This window comes from Arachis stenosperma, chromosome 9, assembly GCF_014773155.1.
Source record: "Arachis stenosperma cultivar V10309 chromosome 9, arast.V10309.gnm1.PFL2, whole genome shotgun sequence".
Taxonomy (NCBI): domain Eukaryota; kingdom Viridiplantae; phylum Streptophyta; class Magnoliopsida; order Fabales; family Fabaceae; genus Arachis; species Arachis stenosperma.
In genome coordinates this window covers 86,720,719-86,736,127 of record NC_080385.1, presented here as the reverse complement: position 1 = coordinate 86,736,127, position 15,409 = coordinate 86,720,719, and the positions used below count along the sequence as shown (strand labels likewise).

At 39.3% G+C, this 15,409-nt stretch overlaps 1 non-coding gene across 1 annotated transcript; it reads left to right on the top strand.

The window, feature by feature from the left end:
• The first annotated feature begins 5,041 nt into the window (after window positions 1-5,041).
• LOC130952857 (small nucleolar RNA R71) lies at window positions 5,042-5,145 on the top strand. Its single transcript, XR_009075032.1, has one exon. It is a non-coding gene; the product is annotated as a small nucleolar RNA R71 (small nucleolar RNA).
• The last annotated feature ends 10,264 nt before the right edge of the window (window positions 5,146-15,409 follow it).

The window sequence follows — 15,409 nt, the reverse complement described above, 5'->3', positions numbered from 1 at the left end:
GGCGTTTAACGCTGGAATTTCTGAGGCCGGATTGCTTCGCGGGTTTGGGCCATCAAATCTTGGATAAAGTATGGACTATTATATATTGCTGGAAAGCCCTGGATGTCTACTTTCCAACGCCGTTGAGAGCGCGCCAATTGGGCTTCTGTAGCTCCAGAAAATCCACTTCGAGTGCAGGGAGGTCAGAATCCAACAGCATCTGCAGTCCTTTTTGGTCTCTGGATCAGATTTTTGCTCAGGTCCCTCAATTTCAGCCAGAAAATACCTGAAATCACAGAAAAACACACAAACTCATAGTAAAGTCCAGAAAAGTGAATTTTAAATAAAAACTAATAAAAATATACTAAAATCTAACTAAAAGATATCAAAAACATACTAAAAACAATGCCAAAAAGTATACAAATTATCCGCTCATCACAACACCAAACTTAAATTGTTGCTTGTCCTCAAGCAACTGAAAATCAAATAAGATAAAAAGAAGAGAATATGCAATGAATTCCAAAAACATCTGTGAAGATCAGTATTAATTAGATGAGCGGGGCTTTTAACTTTTTGCTTCTGAACAGTTTTGGCATCTCAATCTCTCCTTTGAAATCCAGAATGGTTGGCTTCTTAGGAACTCAGAGTCCAGATAGTGTTAATGATTCTCCTAGTGAAGTATGATGATTCTTGAACATAGCTATTTATTGAGTCTTGGCTGTGGCCCAAAGCACTCTGTCTTCCAGTATTACCACCGGATACATACATGCCACAGACACATAATTGGGTGAACCTTTTCAGATTGTGACTCAGCTTTGCTAAAGTCCCCAATTAGAGGTGTCCAGGGTTCTTAAGCACACTCTTATTTACCTTGGATCACAACTCTTATTCTTTCTTTTTCTTTCTTTTTCTTTCTTTTTTCGATTTTTTTTTTTCTTTTTTTTTTTTTTTTTTTTTTGAATAGCTTTTTCTTGCTTCAAGAATCATTTTATTGATTTTTCAGATCCTCAGTAACATGTCTCCTTTTTCATCATTCTTTCAAGAGCCAACATTCATGAACCACAAATTCAAGATACATATGCACTGTTTAAGCATACATTCAGAGAACAAAAATATTGCCACCACATCAAAATAATTAAACTATTATAAAATTCAAAATTCATGCAATTCTTCCTTTTTCAATTAAGCACATTTTTATTCAAGAAAGGTGATGGATTCATAGGACATTCATAACTTTAAGGCATAGACACTAAGACACTAATGATCATAAGACACAAACATGGATAACATAAAGCATAGAATTCGAAAAACAGAGAGATAAAGAACAAGGAAATCAAGGAATGGGTCCACCTTAGTGATGGCGGCTCTTCCTTGCTTTTGAAGGTCCTATGGAGTGCTTGAGCTCCTCAATGTCTCTTCCTTGTCTTTGTTGTTCCTCCCTCATGATTCTTTGATCTTCTCTAATCTCATGAAGGATGATGGAGTGTTCTTGGTGCTCCGCCCTTAGTTGTCCCATGTTGGAACTCAATTCTCCTAGGGAGGTGTTCAGTTGCTCCCAATAGTTGTATGGAGGAAAATGCATCCCTTGAGGTGTCTCAGGGATCTCATGATGAGAGGGCTCCCTTGTGTACTCCATCCTTTGTTTAGTGATGGGCTTGTCCTCATCAATGGGGTGTCTCCCTCTATGTCAACTCCAACTGAATAACAGAGGTGACAAATGAGGTGAGGAAAGGCTAATCTTGCCAAAGTGGAGGTCTTGTCCGCCACTTTATAGAGTTCTTGAGCTATAACCTCATGAACTTCTATTTCTTCTCTAATCATGATACTATGGATCATGATGGCCCGGTCTATGGTCACTTCGGACCGGTTGCTAGTGGGAATGATTGAGCGTTGTATGAACTCTAACCATCCTCTAGCTACAGGCTTGAGGTCATGCCTTCTTAATTGAACCGGCTTTCCTCTTGAGTCTTGCCTCCATTGTGCGCCCTCTTCACATATGACTGTGAGGACTTGGTCCAACCTTTGATCAAAGTTGACCCTTCTAGTGTAAGGATGCTCATCTCCTTGCATCATGGGCAAGTTGAACGCCATCCTCACACTCTCCGGACTGAAATCCAAGTATTTCCCCTGAACCATAGTAAGATAATTCTTTGGATTCGGGTTCACACTTTGGTCATGGTTCTTGGTGATCCATGCATTGGCATAGAACTCTTGAACCATCAAGATTCCGACTTGTTGAATGGGGTTGGTAAGTACTTCCCAACCTCTTCTTCGGATCTCATGGCGGATCTCCGGATATTCACCCTTTTTGAGTGAAAAAGGGACTTCGGGGATCACCTTCTTCAAGGCCACAACTTCATAGAAGTGGTCTTGATGCACCTTTGAGAGGAATCTATCCATCTCCCATGACTCGGAGGTGGAAGCCTTTGCCTTCCCTTTCCTCTTTTTAGAGGTTTCTCCGGCCTTTGGTGCCATAATGGTTATGGAAAAACGAAAAAGCAACGCTTTTACCACACCAAACTTAAAATGTTTGCTCGTCCTCGAGCAAAAGAAGAAAGAAGGAGTAGAAGAAGAAGAAATGAGGAAGAGGGAGATGGAGGTGTATTCGGCCAAAGGGGGAAGAAGTGGTGTTTAGGTTGTGTGGAAATGAAGGGTGTAAAGAGGGGTTTATATAGGAGAGAGGGGGATGAAAGTTCGGTCATTTGAGGGTGGGTTTGGGAGGGAAAGTGGTTTGAGTTTGAAGTGTGAGGTTGGTGGGGTTTTATGAAGGATGGATGTGAGTGGTGAAGAGAAAGATGGGATTTGATAGGTGAGGGGTTTTTGGGGAAGAGGTGTTGAGGTGATTGGTGAATGGGGGAAGAAGAGAGAGTGATTGTAGGGTCCTGTGGGGTCCACAGATCCTGTAGTAGGGTCCTGTGGGGTCCACAGATCCTGTAGTGTCAAGGAAAAGGCATCCCTGCACCAATTGGCACCAAAATCCACGTTTTGGGCCAATTCTGGCGTTAAACGCCGGGCTGGTGCCCATTCCTGGCGTTTAACGCCAGGTTTTATACCTTTACTGGCGTTTAACGCCAGTTTGGTGCCCCTTTCTGGCGTTAAACGCCCAGAAAGGTGCCAGACTGGGCGTTAAACGCCCATCTGCTAGGCTGACTGGCGTTTGAACGCCAGCAGCATCTTCCTCCAGGGTGTGCTGTTTTTCTTCCTGTTTTTCATTCTGTTTTTGCTTTTTTCATTATTTTTATGACTTCTTATGATCATCAACCTACAAAAAGATAAAATAACAAAAGAAAATAATTAATTATAAATCATTGGGTTGCCTCCCAACAAGCGCTTCTTTACTGTCACTAGCTTGACAGAGGTCTCTCATGGAGCCTCAGAAATGCTCAGAACCGTGTTGGACCTTCCCAACACCAAACTTAGAGTTTGAATGTGGGGGTTCAACACCAAACTTAGAGTTTGGTTGTGGCCTCCCAACACCAAACTTAGAGTTTGACTGTGGGGGCTCTGCTTGGCTCTGTTTTGAGAGAAGCTCTTCATGCTTCTTCTCCATGATGATAGAGGGATATCCTTGGGCCTTAAACACCATGGATTCTTCATTCACTTGAATGATCAACTCTCCTCCATCAACATCAATCACAGCCTTTGCTGTGGCTAGGAATGGTCTGCCAAGGATGATGGATTCATCCATGCACTTCCCAGTCTCTAGGACTATGAAATCAGTAGGGATGTAATGGTCTTCAACCTTAACCAGAACATCCTCTACAAGTCCATAGGCTTGTTTTCTTGAGTTGTCTGCCATCTCTAGTGAGATTTTTGCAGCTTGCACCTCAAGATCCCTAATTTCTCCATTACAGAGAGGGGCATGAGGTTCACACTTGACCCTAAGTCACACAAGGCCTTCTTGAAGGTCATGGTGCCTATGGTACAAGGTATAGAAAACTTCCCAGGATCCTGCCTCTTTTGAGGCAGTTTCTGCCTAGACAAGTTATCCAGTTCTTTGGTGAGCAAGGGAGGTTCATCTTCCCAAGTCTCATTTCCAAATAACTTGTCATTTAGCTCCATGATTGCTCCAAGGTATTTAGCAACTTGCTCTTCAGTGACATACTCATCCTCTTCAGAGGAAGAATACTCATCAGAGCTCATGAAAGGCAGTAGTAAGTCCAAGGGAATCTCTATGGTCTCAATTTGAGCCTCAGATTCCCAAGGTTCCTCATTGGGGAACTCACTGGAGGCCAGTGCACGCCCATTGAGGTCTTCCTTAGTGGCGTTCACTGCCTCTTCTTCCTCCCAGAATTCGGCCATATTGATGGCTTTGCACTCTCCTTTTGGATTTTCTTCAGTGTTACTTGGGAGAGTGCTTGGAGGAAGTTCAGTAATTTTCTTGCTCAGCTGACCCACTTGTCCTTCCAAGTTTCTAATGGAGGATCTTGTTTCATTCATGAAACTTTGAGTGGTCTTTATTAGATCAGAGACCATGGTTGCTAAGTCAGAATTATTCTGCTTAGAACTCTCTGTCTGTTGCTGAGAAGATGATGGAAAAGGCTTGCTATTGCTAAGCCTGTTTCTTCCACCATTATTATTGAAACCTTGTTGAGGTCTCTCTTGATTCTTCCATGAGAGGTTTGGGTGATTTCTCCATGAAGAATCATAGGTATTACCATAGGGTTCTCCTAGGTAATTCACCTCTTCCATGGAAGGGTTCTCAGGATCATAGGCTTCTTCCTCAGATGAAGCATCCTTAGTACTGTTTGGTGCATTTTGCATTCCAGACAGACTTTGAGAAATCAAATTGACTTGTTGAGTCAATATTTTGTTCTGAGCCAATATGGCATTCAGAGCATCAATCTCAAGAACTCCTTTCTTCTGACCAGTCCCATTGTTCACAGGATTCCTCTCAGAAGTGTACATGAATTGGTTATTTGCAACCATTTCAATCAGTTCTTGAGCTTCTGCAGGCGTCTTCTTCAAATGAAGAGATCCTCCTGCAGAGCTATCCAAAGACATCTTGGATAGTTCAGAGAGACCATCATAGAAAATACCTATGATGCTCCATTCAGAAAGCATGTCAGATGGACATCTTCTGATTAATTGTTTGTATCTTTCCCAAGCTTCATAGAGGGATTCTCCATCCTTCTGTCTGAAGGTTTGGACTTCCACTCTAAGCTTACTCCATCTTTGGAGGAAAGAACTTTGCCAAGAAGGCATTGACTAGCTTTTCCCAAGAGTCCAGGCTTTCTTTAGGTTGAGAGTCCAACCATATTCTAGCTCTGTCTCTCACAGCAAAAGGGAATAGCATCAGTCTATAGACCTCAGGGTTAACCCCATTAGTCTTGACTGTGTCACAGATTTGCAAGAACTCAGCTAAAAACTGATGAGGATCTTCCATTGGAAGTCCATGAAACTTGCAATTCTGTTGCATTAGAGAAACTAATTGAGGCTTAAGCTCAAAGTTGTTTGCTCCAATGGCAGGGATTGAGATGCTTCTCCCATAGAAATCAGGAGTAGGTGCAGTAAAGTCACCAAGCACCTTCCTTGCATTGTTGGCATTGTTGTTGTTTTCGGCTGCCATGTCTTCTCCCTTGAAGAATTCGGTCAAGCCCTCTAAAGAGAGTTGTGCTTTGGCTTCTCTTAGCTTTCTCTTCAAGGTCCTTTCAGGTTCAGGATCAGCTTCAACAAGAATGCCTTTGTCTCTGCTTCTGCTCATAAGAAATAGAAAAAGAAGAAGAGAATGTGGAATCCTCTATGTCACAGTATAGAGATTCCTTGAAATGTCAGAGGAAAAGAGAAATAGTAAGAAGAAGGAGAAGGAGAATTCGAATTTTAATAGATAAAATTCGAATTGTGCATTTAGAAGGAGTAGTACTCCATAAATAGAAGGATGTGGGAAGGAGGGAAGAGAATTTTCGAAAATTCAATTAAAAAATTTGAAAACATTTGAAAATGTTAATTGATTTTCGAAAATCAAAGTGGAAAAGAGATAAAGTGATTTTTGAAAAAGATTTTGAAATTAGAAATTAAAAAGATTTGATTGAGAACTATTTTGAAAAAGATGTGGTTAAAAAGATTTAATTGAAAAGTTATGGGTTTAAAAAGATGTGATTGAGAAGATATGATTTGAAAACATTTTGAAAAGATATGATTTTGAAAATTGATGACTTGCCTAACAAGAAAAGATATGATTGAAACATTTAAACCTTTCTCAACAGAAAAGGCAACAATCTTGTGATGTTCAATCAAATCATTAATTGTTGGTAAGTATCTTTTTAAAAGGAAAGAAATTGAATTTGAAAACATTTGATTGAGAAGATTTGATTTGAAAAAGATTTGATTTGAAAAACTAAGAAAAATTGATTTGAAAACAAAATCTTCCCCCTGGCACCATCCTGGCGTTAAACGCCCAGAATGGTATACATTCTGGCGTTTAACGCCCAAAATGCACCCCTTTTGGGCGTTAAACGCCCAACCAGGTGCCCTGGCTGGCGTTTAAACGCCAGTCTGCCTTCTTCACTGGGCATTTTTGAATGCTCAGCTTTTTCTGTATAATTCCTCTGCAGTTGGTTCTGAATCTTCAATTCCTTGTATCATTGACTTGAAAAGACTCAAATTAAAAATATTTTTGGATTTTTCTATTAATCAAAATGCAACAGAATCAAATAACAATGCATGCAAGACACCAAACTTAGCAGTTTGTGCACTACTGACACTAACAATATGAGAATGCATATGAGACACACAAAATACTTCAAGTCAATAGAATTCAAAGATCAAAACAAGAAATATACGCATGAATTCGAAAATTATAACAAAAACATGCATTTGACACTAAACTTAAGATGAGACTCTAGACTCAAACAAGAAACATAAAATCTTTTTGGTCTTTTTATGGTTTTATAAATTTTTTTTTTTGTGTTTTTCGAAAATTAAGTGGAAAAAGGCATCAAAATTCTTAATGAGAATTCCAGGAATCAGTGCAATGCTAGTCTAAGACTCCGGTCCAGGAATTAGACATGGCTTCACAGCCAGCCAAGCTTCCAAGGAAAGCTTCGGTCCAAAACACTAGACATGACCAAAGGTCAGCCAAATCTTAGCAAATCACTGCTCCAAGAGCAAGATTGATACGAAATCAACAAGCTCTTGTGGTGATAAGTTGAAACCTCGGTCCAATCAGATTAGACATGGCTTCTCAGCCAGCCAGATTTCAACAAATCATCATGAAACTCTAGAATTCACCTTCAAGAATTTCGAAAAAAAAAAATACCTAATCTAAGCAACAAGATGAACCGTCAGTTGTCCAGCCTAAACAATCCCGGGCAATAACACCAAGAACTTGATGTTGTTGCCGGATCTTGGCATCTGATGTTACCACAAGCTTGCTCAAAACATGAACAATCCCCGGCAACGGCGCCAAAAACTTGGTGTTGTTGCCGGATCAAAATATGGCACTGTTATTGCAGGGAACAAATGCGAAACTGTAGTTAGGACATTTAATTCCCCGGCAACGGCGCCAAAAACTTGGTGCGCGAAATTGTGAACAATACTTTTTCACAACTCAAATAATCCCCGGTAATGGCTCCAAGAACTTGGTGCGCCTAATACCATGGCATTACACAACTTCGCACAACTAACCAGCAAGTGTACTGGGTCGTCCAAGTAATAAACCTTACGTGAGTAAGGGTCGATCCCACGGAGATTGTTAGTATTGAAGCAAGCTATGGTCATCTTGTAAATCTTAGTCAGGCAGACTCAAATGTATATGATGATGATAAACGAAAATAACAGAAAAGGTAAAGATAGAGATACTTATGTATATCATTGGTGTATGAGCTTCAGACAAGTGTATGAAGATGCCTTCCCTTCCGTCTCTCTGCTTTCCTACAGTCTTCATCCAATCCTTCTTACTCCTTTCCATGGCAAACTTGTGTAGGGTCTCACTGTTGTCAGCAGCTACCTCCCATCCGCGCAGTGAAAGCTAATGCAGAGCACTCTGTCACAGTGCCGCCAATCACCGGTTTGGTTCCCTCCCCTACCGGAATAGAATCACTCTTTTGCGTCTGTCACTAACGCCCAGTAGGTTACAGGTTTGAAGCACGTCACAGTCATTCAGTCATTGAATCCTACTCAGAACACCACAGACAAGGTTAGACCTTCCGGATTCTCTTGAATGCCGCCATCAGTTCTTGCCTATACCACGAAGACTCTGATCTCATGGAATGGCTGGCTCGTTTGTCAGACGAGCACTCGGTTGTCAGGCGATCAACCATGCATCATGCAATCAGAAATCCAAGAGATATTCACTAAAGCCTTGAATGCTTGTAGAACAAGAATGGTTGTCAGTCATCTTGTTCATAGGTTGAAGAACAAGTGATATCTTAGATAAAGAACAAGCGGAGTTGAATGGAAGAACAATAGTAATTGCATTAATACTCGAGGTACAGCAGAGCTCCACACCCTTAATCTATGGTGTGTAGAAACTCCACCGTTGAAAATACATAAGAACAAAGGTTAGGCATGGCCGAATGGCCAGCCTCCCAAAGGTCTAAGATAGCATAAAACAAAGATAGCTACTCAGATGTCGTCTCTCCGACTCTCTGACTCTCTGTCATACAATAGTAGAAGGTCCTACTTATAGAAAACTATTACATAGATGAGTAAATGACATAAAAATCCACTTCCGGGCCCACTTGGTGTGTGCTTGGGCTGAGCAATCAAGGAAATTCGTGTAGAGACCCTTTCTGGAGTTAAACGCCAGCTCTCATGCCAGTTTGGGCGTTTAACTCCAACTTTTATTCCTGTTCCGGCGTTTAACGCTGGAATTTCTGAGGCCGGATTGCTTCGCGGGTTTGGGCCATCAAATCTTGGATAAAGTATGGACTATTATATATTGCTGGAAAGCCCTGGATGTCTACTTTCCAACGCCGTTGAGAGCGCGCCAATTGGGCTTCTGTAGCTCCAGAAAATCCACTTCGAGTGCAGGGAGGTCAGAATCCAACAGCATCTGCAGTCCTTTTTGGTCTCTGGATCAGATTTTTGCTCAGGTCCCTCAATTTCAGCCAGAAAATACCTGAAATCACAGAAAAACACACAAACTCATAGTAAAGTCCAGAAAAGTGAATTTTAAATAAAAACTAATAAAAATATACTAAAATCTAACTAAAAGATATCAAAAACATACTAAAAACAATGCCAAAAAGTATACAAATTATCCGCTCATCATTGTGGCAAGGAAGAAGGTGATTCTTGAAGTCCCTTTTAGGTTAAAAAGAATGAATACCCAGAGATCCGAAGAGAAATCCAGAGGAGAGGTTGGGAAGTACTAACCAATCCTATCCCAGAAGTTGGGATCTTGATGGTACAAGAGTTCTATGCCAATACATGGGTCATGAAAAATCATTATACAAGCGTGAACCCAAGTCCCAAAAATTGGCATACATGGTCCGAGGGCGTCTCTTGGATTTCAGCCCAGAGAGTGTAAGGTTGGCGCTCCATTTGCCAATGATGCAAGGAGATTCATATCCTTATACTAGGAGAGTCAATTTTGACCAGAGACTGGACCAAGTCCTTTCAGACATTTGTGTGAAAGGAGCTCAGTAGAAGAGGGATGCTCAAGGCAAGCCTATCCAACTGAGAAGGCTTGACCTCAAGCCCGTAGCTAGAGGATGGTTGGAATTTATCCAACACTTTATCATCCCTACTAGCAATCGGTCAGAAGTGACCATTGACAGAGCCATCATGATTCATTGCATCATGATTGGAAATGAGGTGGAGGTACATGAAGTAATACCTCCAGAGTTGTACAAGAAAGCTGAAAAGCCTTCCCCCTTAGCAAGGTTGGCCTTCCCCCACATTATCTGTCACCTATGCAATTCATTTGGAATTGTCATAGAAGGAGACATTCCTATTGAGGAGGACAAGCCCATCACCAAGAGGAGGATGGATCAAACTAGAGAGCCAGCACATGGACCACAGCAAGAGCATGTGGAGCTGCCTCAATAAGAAATTTCTGAGATGCCTCAAGGGATGCATTTTCCTCCCCAAGGCTATTGGGACTAATTGCACACTTCTCTAGGAGAATTAAGCTCCAGCATGGATCAACTAAGGATGGGACTCAAGAGCACTCCACTATCCTCCATGACATAAGAGAAGATCAAAGAGCAATGAGGGAAAAACAAAGAATCATGAGGGAAGAACAACAAAGGCAAGGGCGTGACATAGAGGAGTAGTAGCCGCCATCACTAAGGTGGATTTGTTTCCTTTACTCTCCTGTTGCTTATGTTATTTTTTTGTTTTGTTTTCCATGTATTTTGTTTTATTGTATGTTTCTGGCACATGATCATCTGTCTTTATGTCTTAAAGCTATGAAATATTCCATGCATCTCTCACCTTACTTAAAAGAAAATTTTATTTGAAAAAGAAAAGTAAGATGCATGAATTTCAAGTCATATATTAAGAATAGTTCAATTATTTGATGTGGTGCCATTGCTTTTGTTTTCTGAATGTATGAATAAATAGTGCATAGTTGATGTTGGAGTTAAAGAATGTTGGCTCTTGAAAGAATGAGGATAAAAGTGAAGTATTATTGGTGATCTGAAAAATCCAAAGATTGATTCTTGAAGTAAGAAAAAGCAGCAAAAAGCAATAAAAGAAAAAAAATAGGCGAAAAAAAGAGAAAAAAAGCAAGCAAAAAAAGAAATAAAAAGCAGAAAAAGCCAATAGCTCTTTAAACCAAAAGGCAAGAGCAAGGATCCAAGGCTTTGAGAATCAATGGTTAGGAGGGCTTAAAAGAAATATCTTAGCCTAAACAGTTCAAATGAGCTGCTTTCCCAACTATATGCGTGTGGTGTGAAGGCGTCAAGTGAAAAGATTGAGACTGAGCAGTTAAAGTCATGATCCAATGCAAAGAGTGTGCTTAAGAGCTCTGGAACCACTGGTTGTGGATTCTAGCAAAGCTGAATCACAATCCGAAAGGGTTCACCCAATTAAGTGTCTGTGGCGTTTATGTATCCGGTGGTAATACTGGAAAACAAAGCGTTTAGGGTCATGATAAATCCTATTTTTAGGATTTATCTTGTGTTGAATTTAGAGGATTTTATCACCTTTTCTCACATTTATCGAATGAAATAGCATGGTTTTTGTTATTCTCCTTTAATTGTGCTTAAGAGTGAAAACATGCTTTTTAGGCCTTAAAATAGCTAAATTTAATTCACCTTGATTCTATTATATGCCTTAATATGTTTGTTAAGTGATTTCAGGTTTAGGAGGCAAAGATTGGAATTGAGGGAATGAAGAAAAAGCATGTAGAAATGGAGAACTCATGAAGAAATGAAGGAATCGCAAGGCTGTCAATCCTGACCTCTTCGCAGTTAATCGATCATAACTTGAGCTACAGAAGTCCAAATGAGACGGTTTTAGTTGCGTTGGAAAGCTAACATCTAGGGCTTCAAAATGATATAAGATTTGCCATATTTTCCTGGCGTTTAGAGACACGTACGCGTGATGTACGCATACGCGTCGATGCTCGCACGTGACTCAATAAAGGCAACTCGTGGCCATCGATTTTTAAAGCCTTTTGGGCCCAATCCAACTCATTTCTGATGCTATTTAACTCAAGGATTGAAGGGGAATGAACTAGTTAGTTACTAATTAGTTTAGTTTTAGTTTAGAGTTAGTTTCTAGAGAGAGAAGCTCTCTCTTCTCTCTAGAATTAGGATTAGAATTAGGTTTAATTCTTCTCTAGATCTAGGTTTAATTCATGCTTTGATTTACTTTTCCTTTACAATTTATTGTTCCTCTACTTCTCCTCTCTCTAGCTTTGTACTTTACTCCTTGTAATTCTTTACTTCTATGTTGATGCACTCTTGTTTCTTCTATTTCTCTTTTAATGCAATTTTATGATTCATGTTCCTTTATTGTTGATTTGATTTGTTGATTGTTAATCTCTTGTTATTAGTAATTGTAGATTTACTTTTCTTGCAATTTTATCTTACTTTTCTTTTATGCCTTCCAAGTGTTTGATTAAATGCTTGAAAGGATGCTAGAGTAGAATTTTCTCCTATTGGCTTAGGTAGAGTAATTAGTGATTCTTGAGTTACCAAACTCTCTTGTTGATTGATAATTAGAGATTGCTAATTGACTTGAATGCCACTAAGCTAGTCTTTCCTTAGGAGTTGGCTAGGACTTGTGGAATCAAGTTAATTCATCCACTTGACTTTCCTCCATGGTTAGAGGTTAACCAAGTGGGAGCAATGAACAATTCTCATCACAATTGATAAGGATAGCTAGGATGGAACTTCTAGTTCTCATACCTTTCCAAGAGCTTTCTTAGTTGTTAGTCTATCTCCTTTGCCATTTACAATTCTTTCCTATTATCTCAAAAACCCCAAACATACTTCATAACAAATAACAAGAACTCTTTATTGCAATTTCTTGGGAGAACGACTTGAGGTTTGAATACTTCGGTTTATATTTTTAGGGGTTTGTTTTAGTCACAACCAAATTTTTGTATGAAAGGATTATTGTTGGATAAGAAACTATACTTGCAACGAGAACTTATTGTGAAATTCTAGACCACACAAAGATCCATTTATCAGGTCACAGCTAAGACTCTAAAGAAGCTGTGTTTAAGAATAAAAAATAACTAAACTAAGAGAGTCAATAATATCATCCGGATTCTAAGTTCCTAAAGATACCAACTATTTCGAGCTTCAATGGAAAGTGAGATGCCAAGATTATTCAGAAGCAAAAAGCTACTAGTCCCGCTCATCTAATTAAAATTGAGCTTCATTGGAAACCGTGAGATTTATTGCATCATTTTATTTCTTTTTATCCTACTTTGTTTTTGCTTGCTTGGGGACAAGCAACAATTTAAGTTTGGTGTTCTGATGAGTGGATATTTTAAACACTTTTTGGCATCATTTTCATATAGTTTTCATTATGTTTTGTTTAAGTTTTATTATGTTTTCATAGGTTTTAGTGCAAAATTCACATTTTTGGATTCCACTTTGAGTTTATGTGTTTTATGGTGATTTCAGGTATTTTCTTGTTGAAATTGAGGACCTTGAGCAAAAGTCTGATTCAGAGACAGAAAAAGGACTACAGATGCTGTTAGGATCTGACCTCCATACTTATGCATGAAGATAATGAATTCGGTCATTGTAGTCAGACTCTATTATGGATTTCTGAGCACATTCTCCATAGGGACCTCTTATCTCTTCCTTCTTCGAGCTCGGATTATGCAAGAAGGGACTGAGAAGATACTATTAGCGACAGCTGGGTTTATTACAGGACAGCTCATCATGTTCATATCAATCTATTATGCGCCTTTGCATCTAGCATTCACAAGAAGGAGCGTTTCTGGAGCTACAAAAGTCCAAATGGCGCGCTCTTAAAGGCTATGGAATGCTAACATCCAAGGCTTTCCAGAAATATATAATAGTCCATACTTTGCTTTGGAAATAAAGGCCCAAAACTAGCGTTCAATGCCAGCCACTAGCCCCATTCCTGGCATCCAACACCCATAGGGGAGCAGTTGGCGTCCAACGCCCAAAAGGGTGTCCCAAGCCAGCGTTCAACATCCCTAAGGGGTAGTAGCTCGTGGGAGACATTCAAGCTCAGCCCAAACACTTACCAAGTGGGCCCTAGAAGTGGATTTTCGTACTACAAGACTAGTTTATCTTATTTCTGTAACTCTTAGTTAACAGATTAGTAGATATATACAAGAGTTCACCCTTGTTAAAAGACTCTTGCCCACTTTTACGTCTTTTATTGTATTTTTCTGTCAGTATGAGTCACTAAACTCCTAAAGTTAAGGTTATGAGCTCTGCTGAGTTTTATGGATTAATAATATTACCGTTCTAGTTGAATACGTCTGATTCTATTCTCTTATGCATTCTTGTTCTTCATCTCATGAATTGAGGGTGACCCGTGACAATCATCCTTGTTCTACATGGGTTTCGTGCGAGTCCTGACTCAAATAGTGTTGAACCAAAGCTAGAGATTGCATTGCGGATTCCAATAGAGTACCTGGATAACTTTGGATACGTGACATATAATCCCTGACGTTAGGATTTTCTATCGGTAAAGAAATATAGAAATATAATCGCGTTGTAAGTATAGCTTCTAAACTAACAGAAAATTCTTTCGTACAAACGTTTGGTTGTCACAAGTAACAAACCCAATAAAATTTATAAACTGAAGTATTCAAACCTCGGGTCGTCTTCTCAAGGAATTGCAGGAAAGTGTGTTTTATTATTGGTTATGGAAAACAGTGTTTTGGGTTTTGAAAACGGTTGTGAATAAAAGAAAATAGATTGCAAGAATTAATAAATTAATCACTAATAAAACTCTTGGCAAGGTGTGAAAAATGAAAGTTATATCCTAGTTATCCTTATCAATAGTGATGAGAATTATAATTCTGCTACCACTAAGTCAACCTCTAACTATGAAGGTCAGTTAAGTGGACAAATTAATTTAATACCTAAAGTCCTAGTCAACTCCTTAAGGAAAGACTAGAGTTATAGGAATCTAAATCAATCAGCAAGAACAATAATTATCAATCACGATGAGTTTGACAACTCAAGAGTTACCAATTAATCAACCAAAACCAATAGTAAATAATCTAAATTAAAAATAGGAAAAAGCAATCATGAGTCTGAAATACCTCAATTTATATTTAAATAAGAAAATCATAACATGAATGGTCATTAAACAAATAAAAGGAAAAATAAACAGAAAGACATTGAACCTAAGGTGAAGAAGTAATATTCCTAATTTCTAAAAATCCTAATCCTAATCCTAAGAGAGAGGAGAGAGCCTCTCTCTCTAAAAACTGCATCTAAATTATAAAAGGTGTAACTTATGAATGAATGTGTGTGATGAATGAATGGATTTCCCCACTTTATAGCCTCTAATCTGTGTTTTCTGGGCCGAGAACTGGGTCAAAAATAGCCCAGAAATCGCTGATTGTGAAATATGGTTCGTACAGGTCACGACAAAGTAACACGGAGGAGTCGTCCACACGTTTGCGTGGATTGAAATTTGCAGATGCGACGCGGGCACGTCATCCACGCGTTCGCGTCACCTAACTTCGGGGTAGCTATAGCAAATTATATATTGTTGTGAAGCCCCAGATGTTAGCTTTCCAACGCAACTAAAACCATCTCATTTAGACCTTTGTAACTCAAGTTATGACCGTTTGAGTGTGAAGAGGTCAGGCTGGTGATGATTAGATTCTTGACGGTTTAGAATTTCACAAATGAAATCTCATTAAAGTATAGTCTCTAAACCAACAATAATCCTCTCGTGCAAAAATTTGTTTGTCACAAGTACAAACCCCTAAAATCTATAAACCGAAGTATTTAAACCTCGGGTCGTTCTCCCTAGGATTTACAATAAAGTGTCTTGTTATTGGTTGTGAGTTATTTTTGGGGTTTTG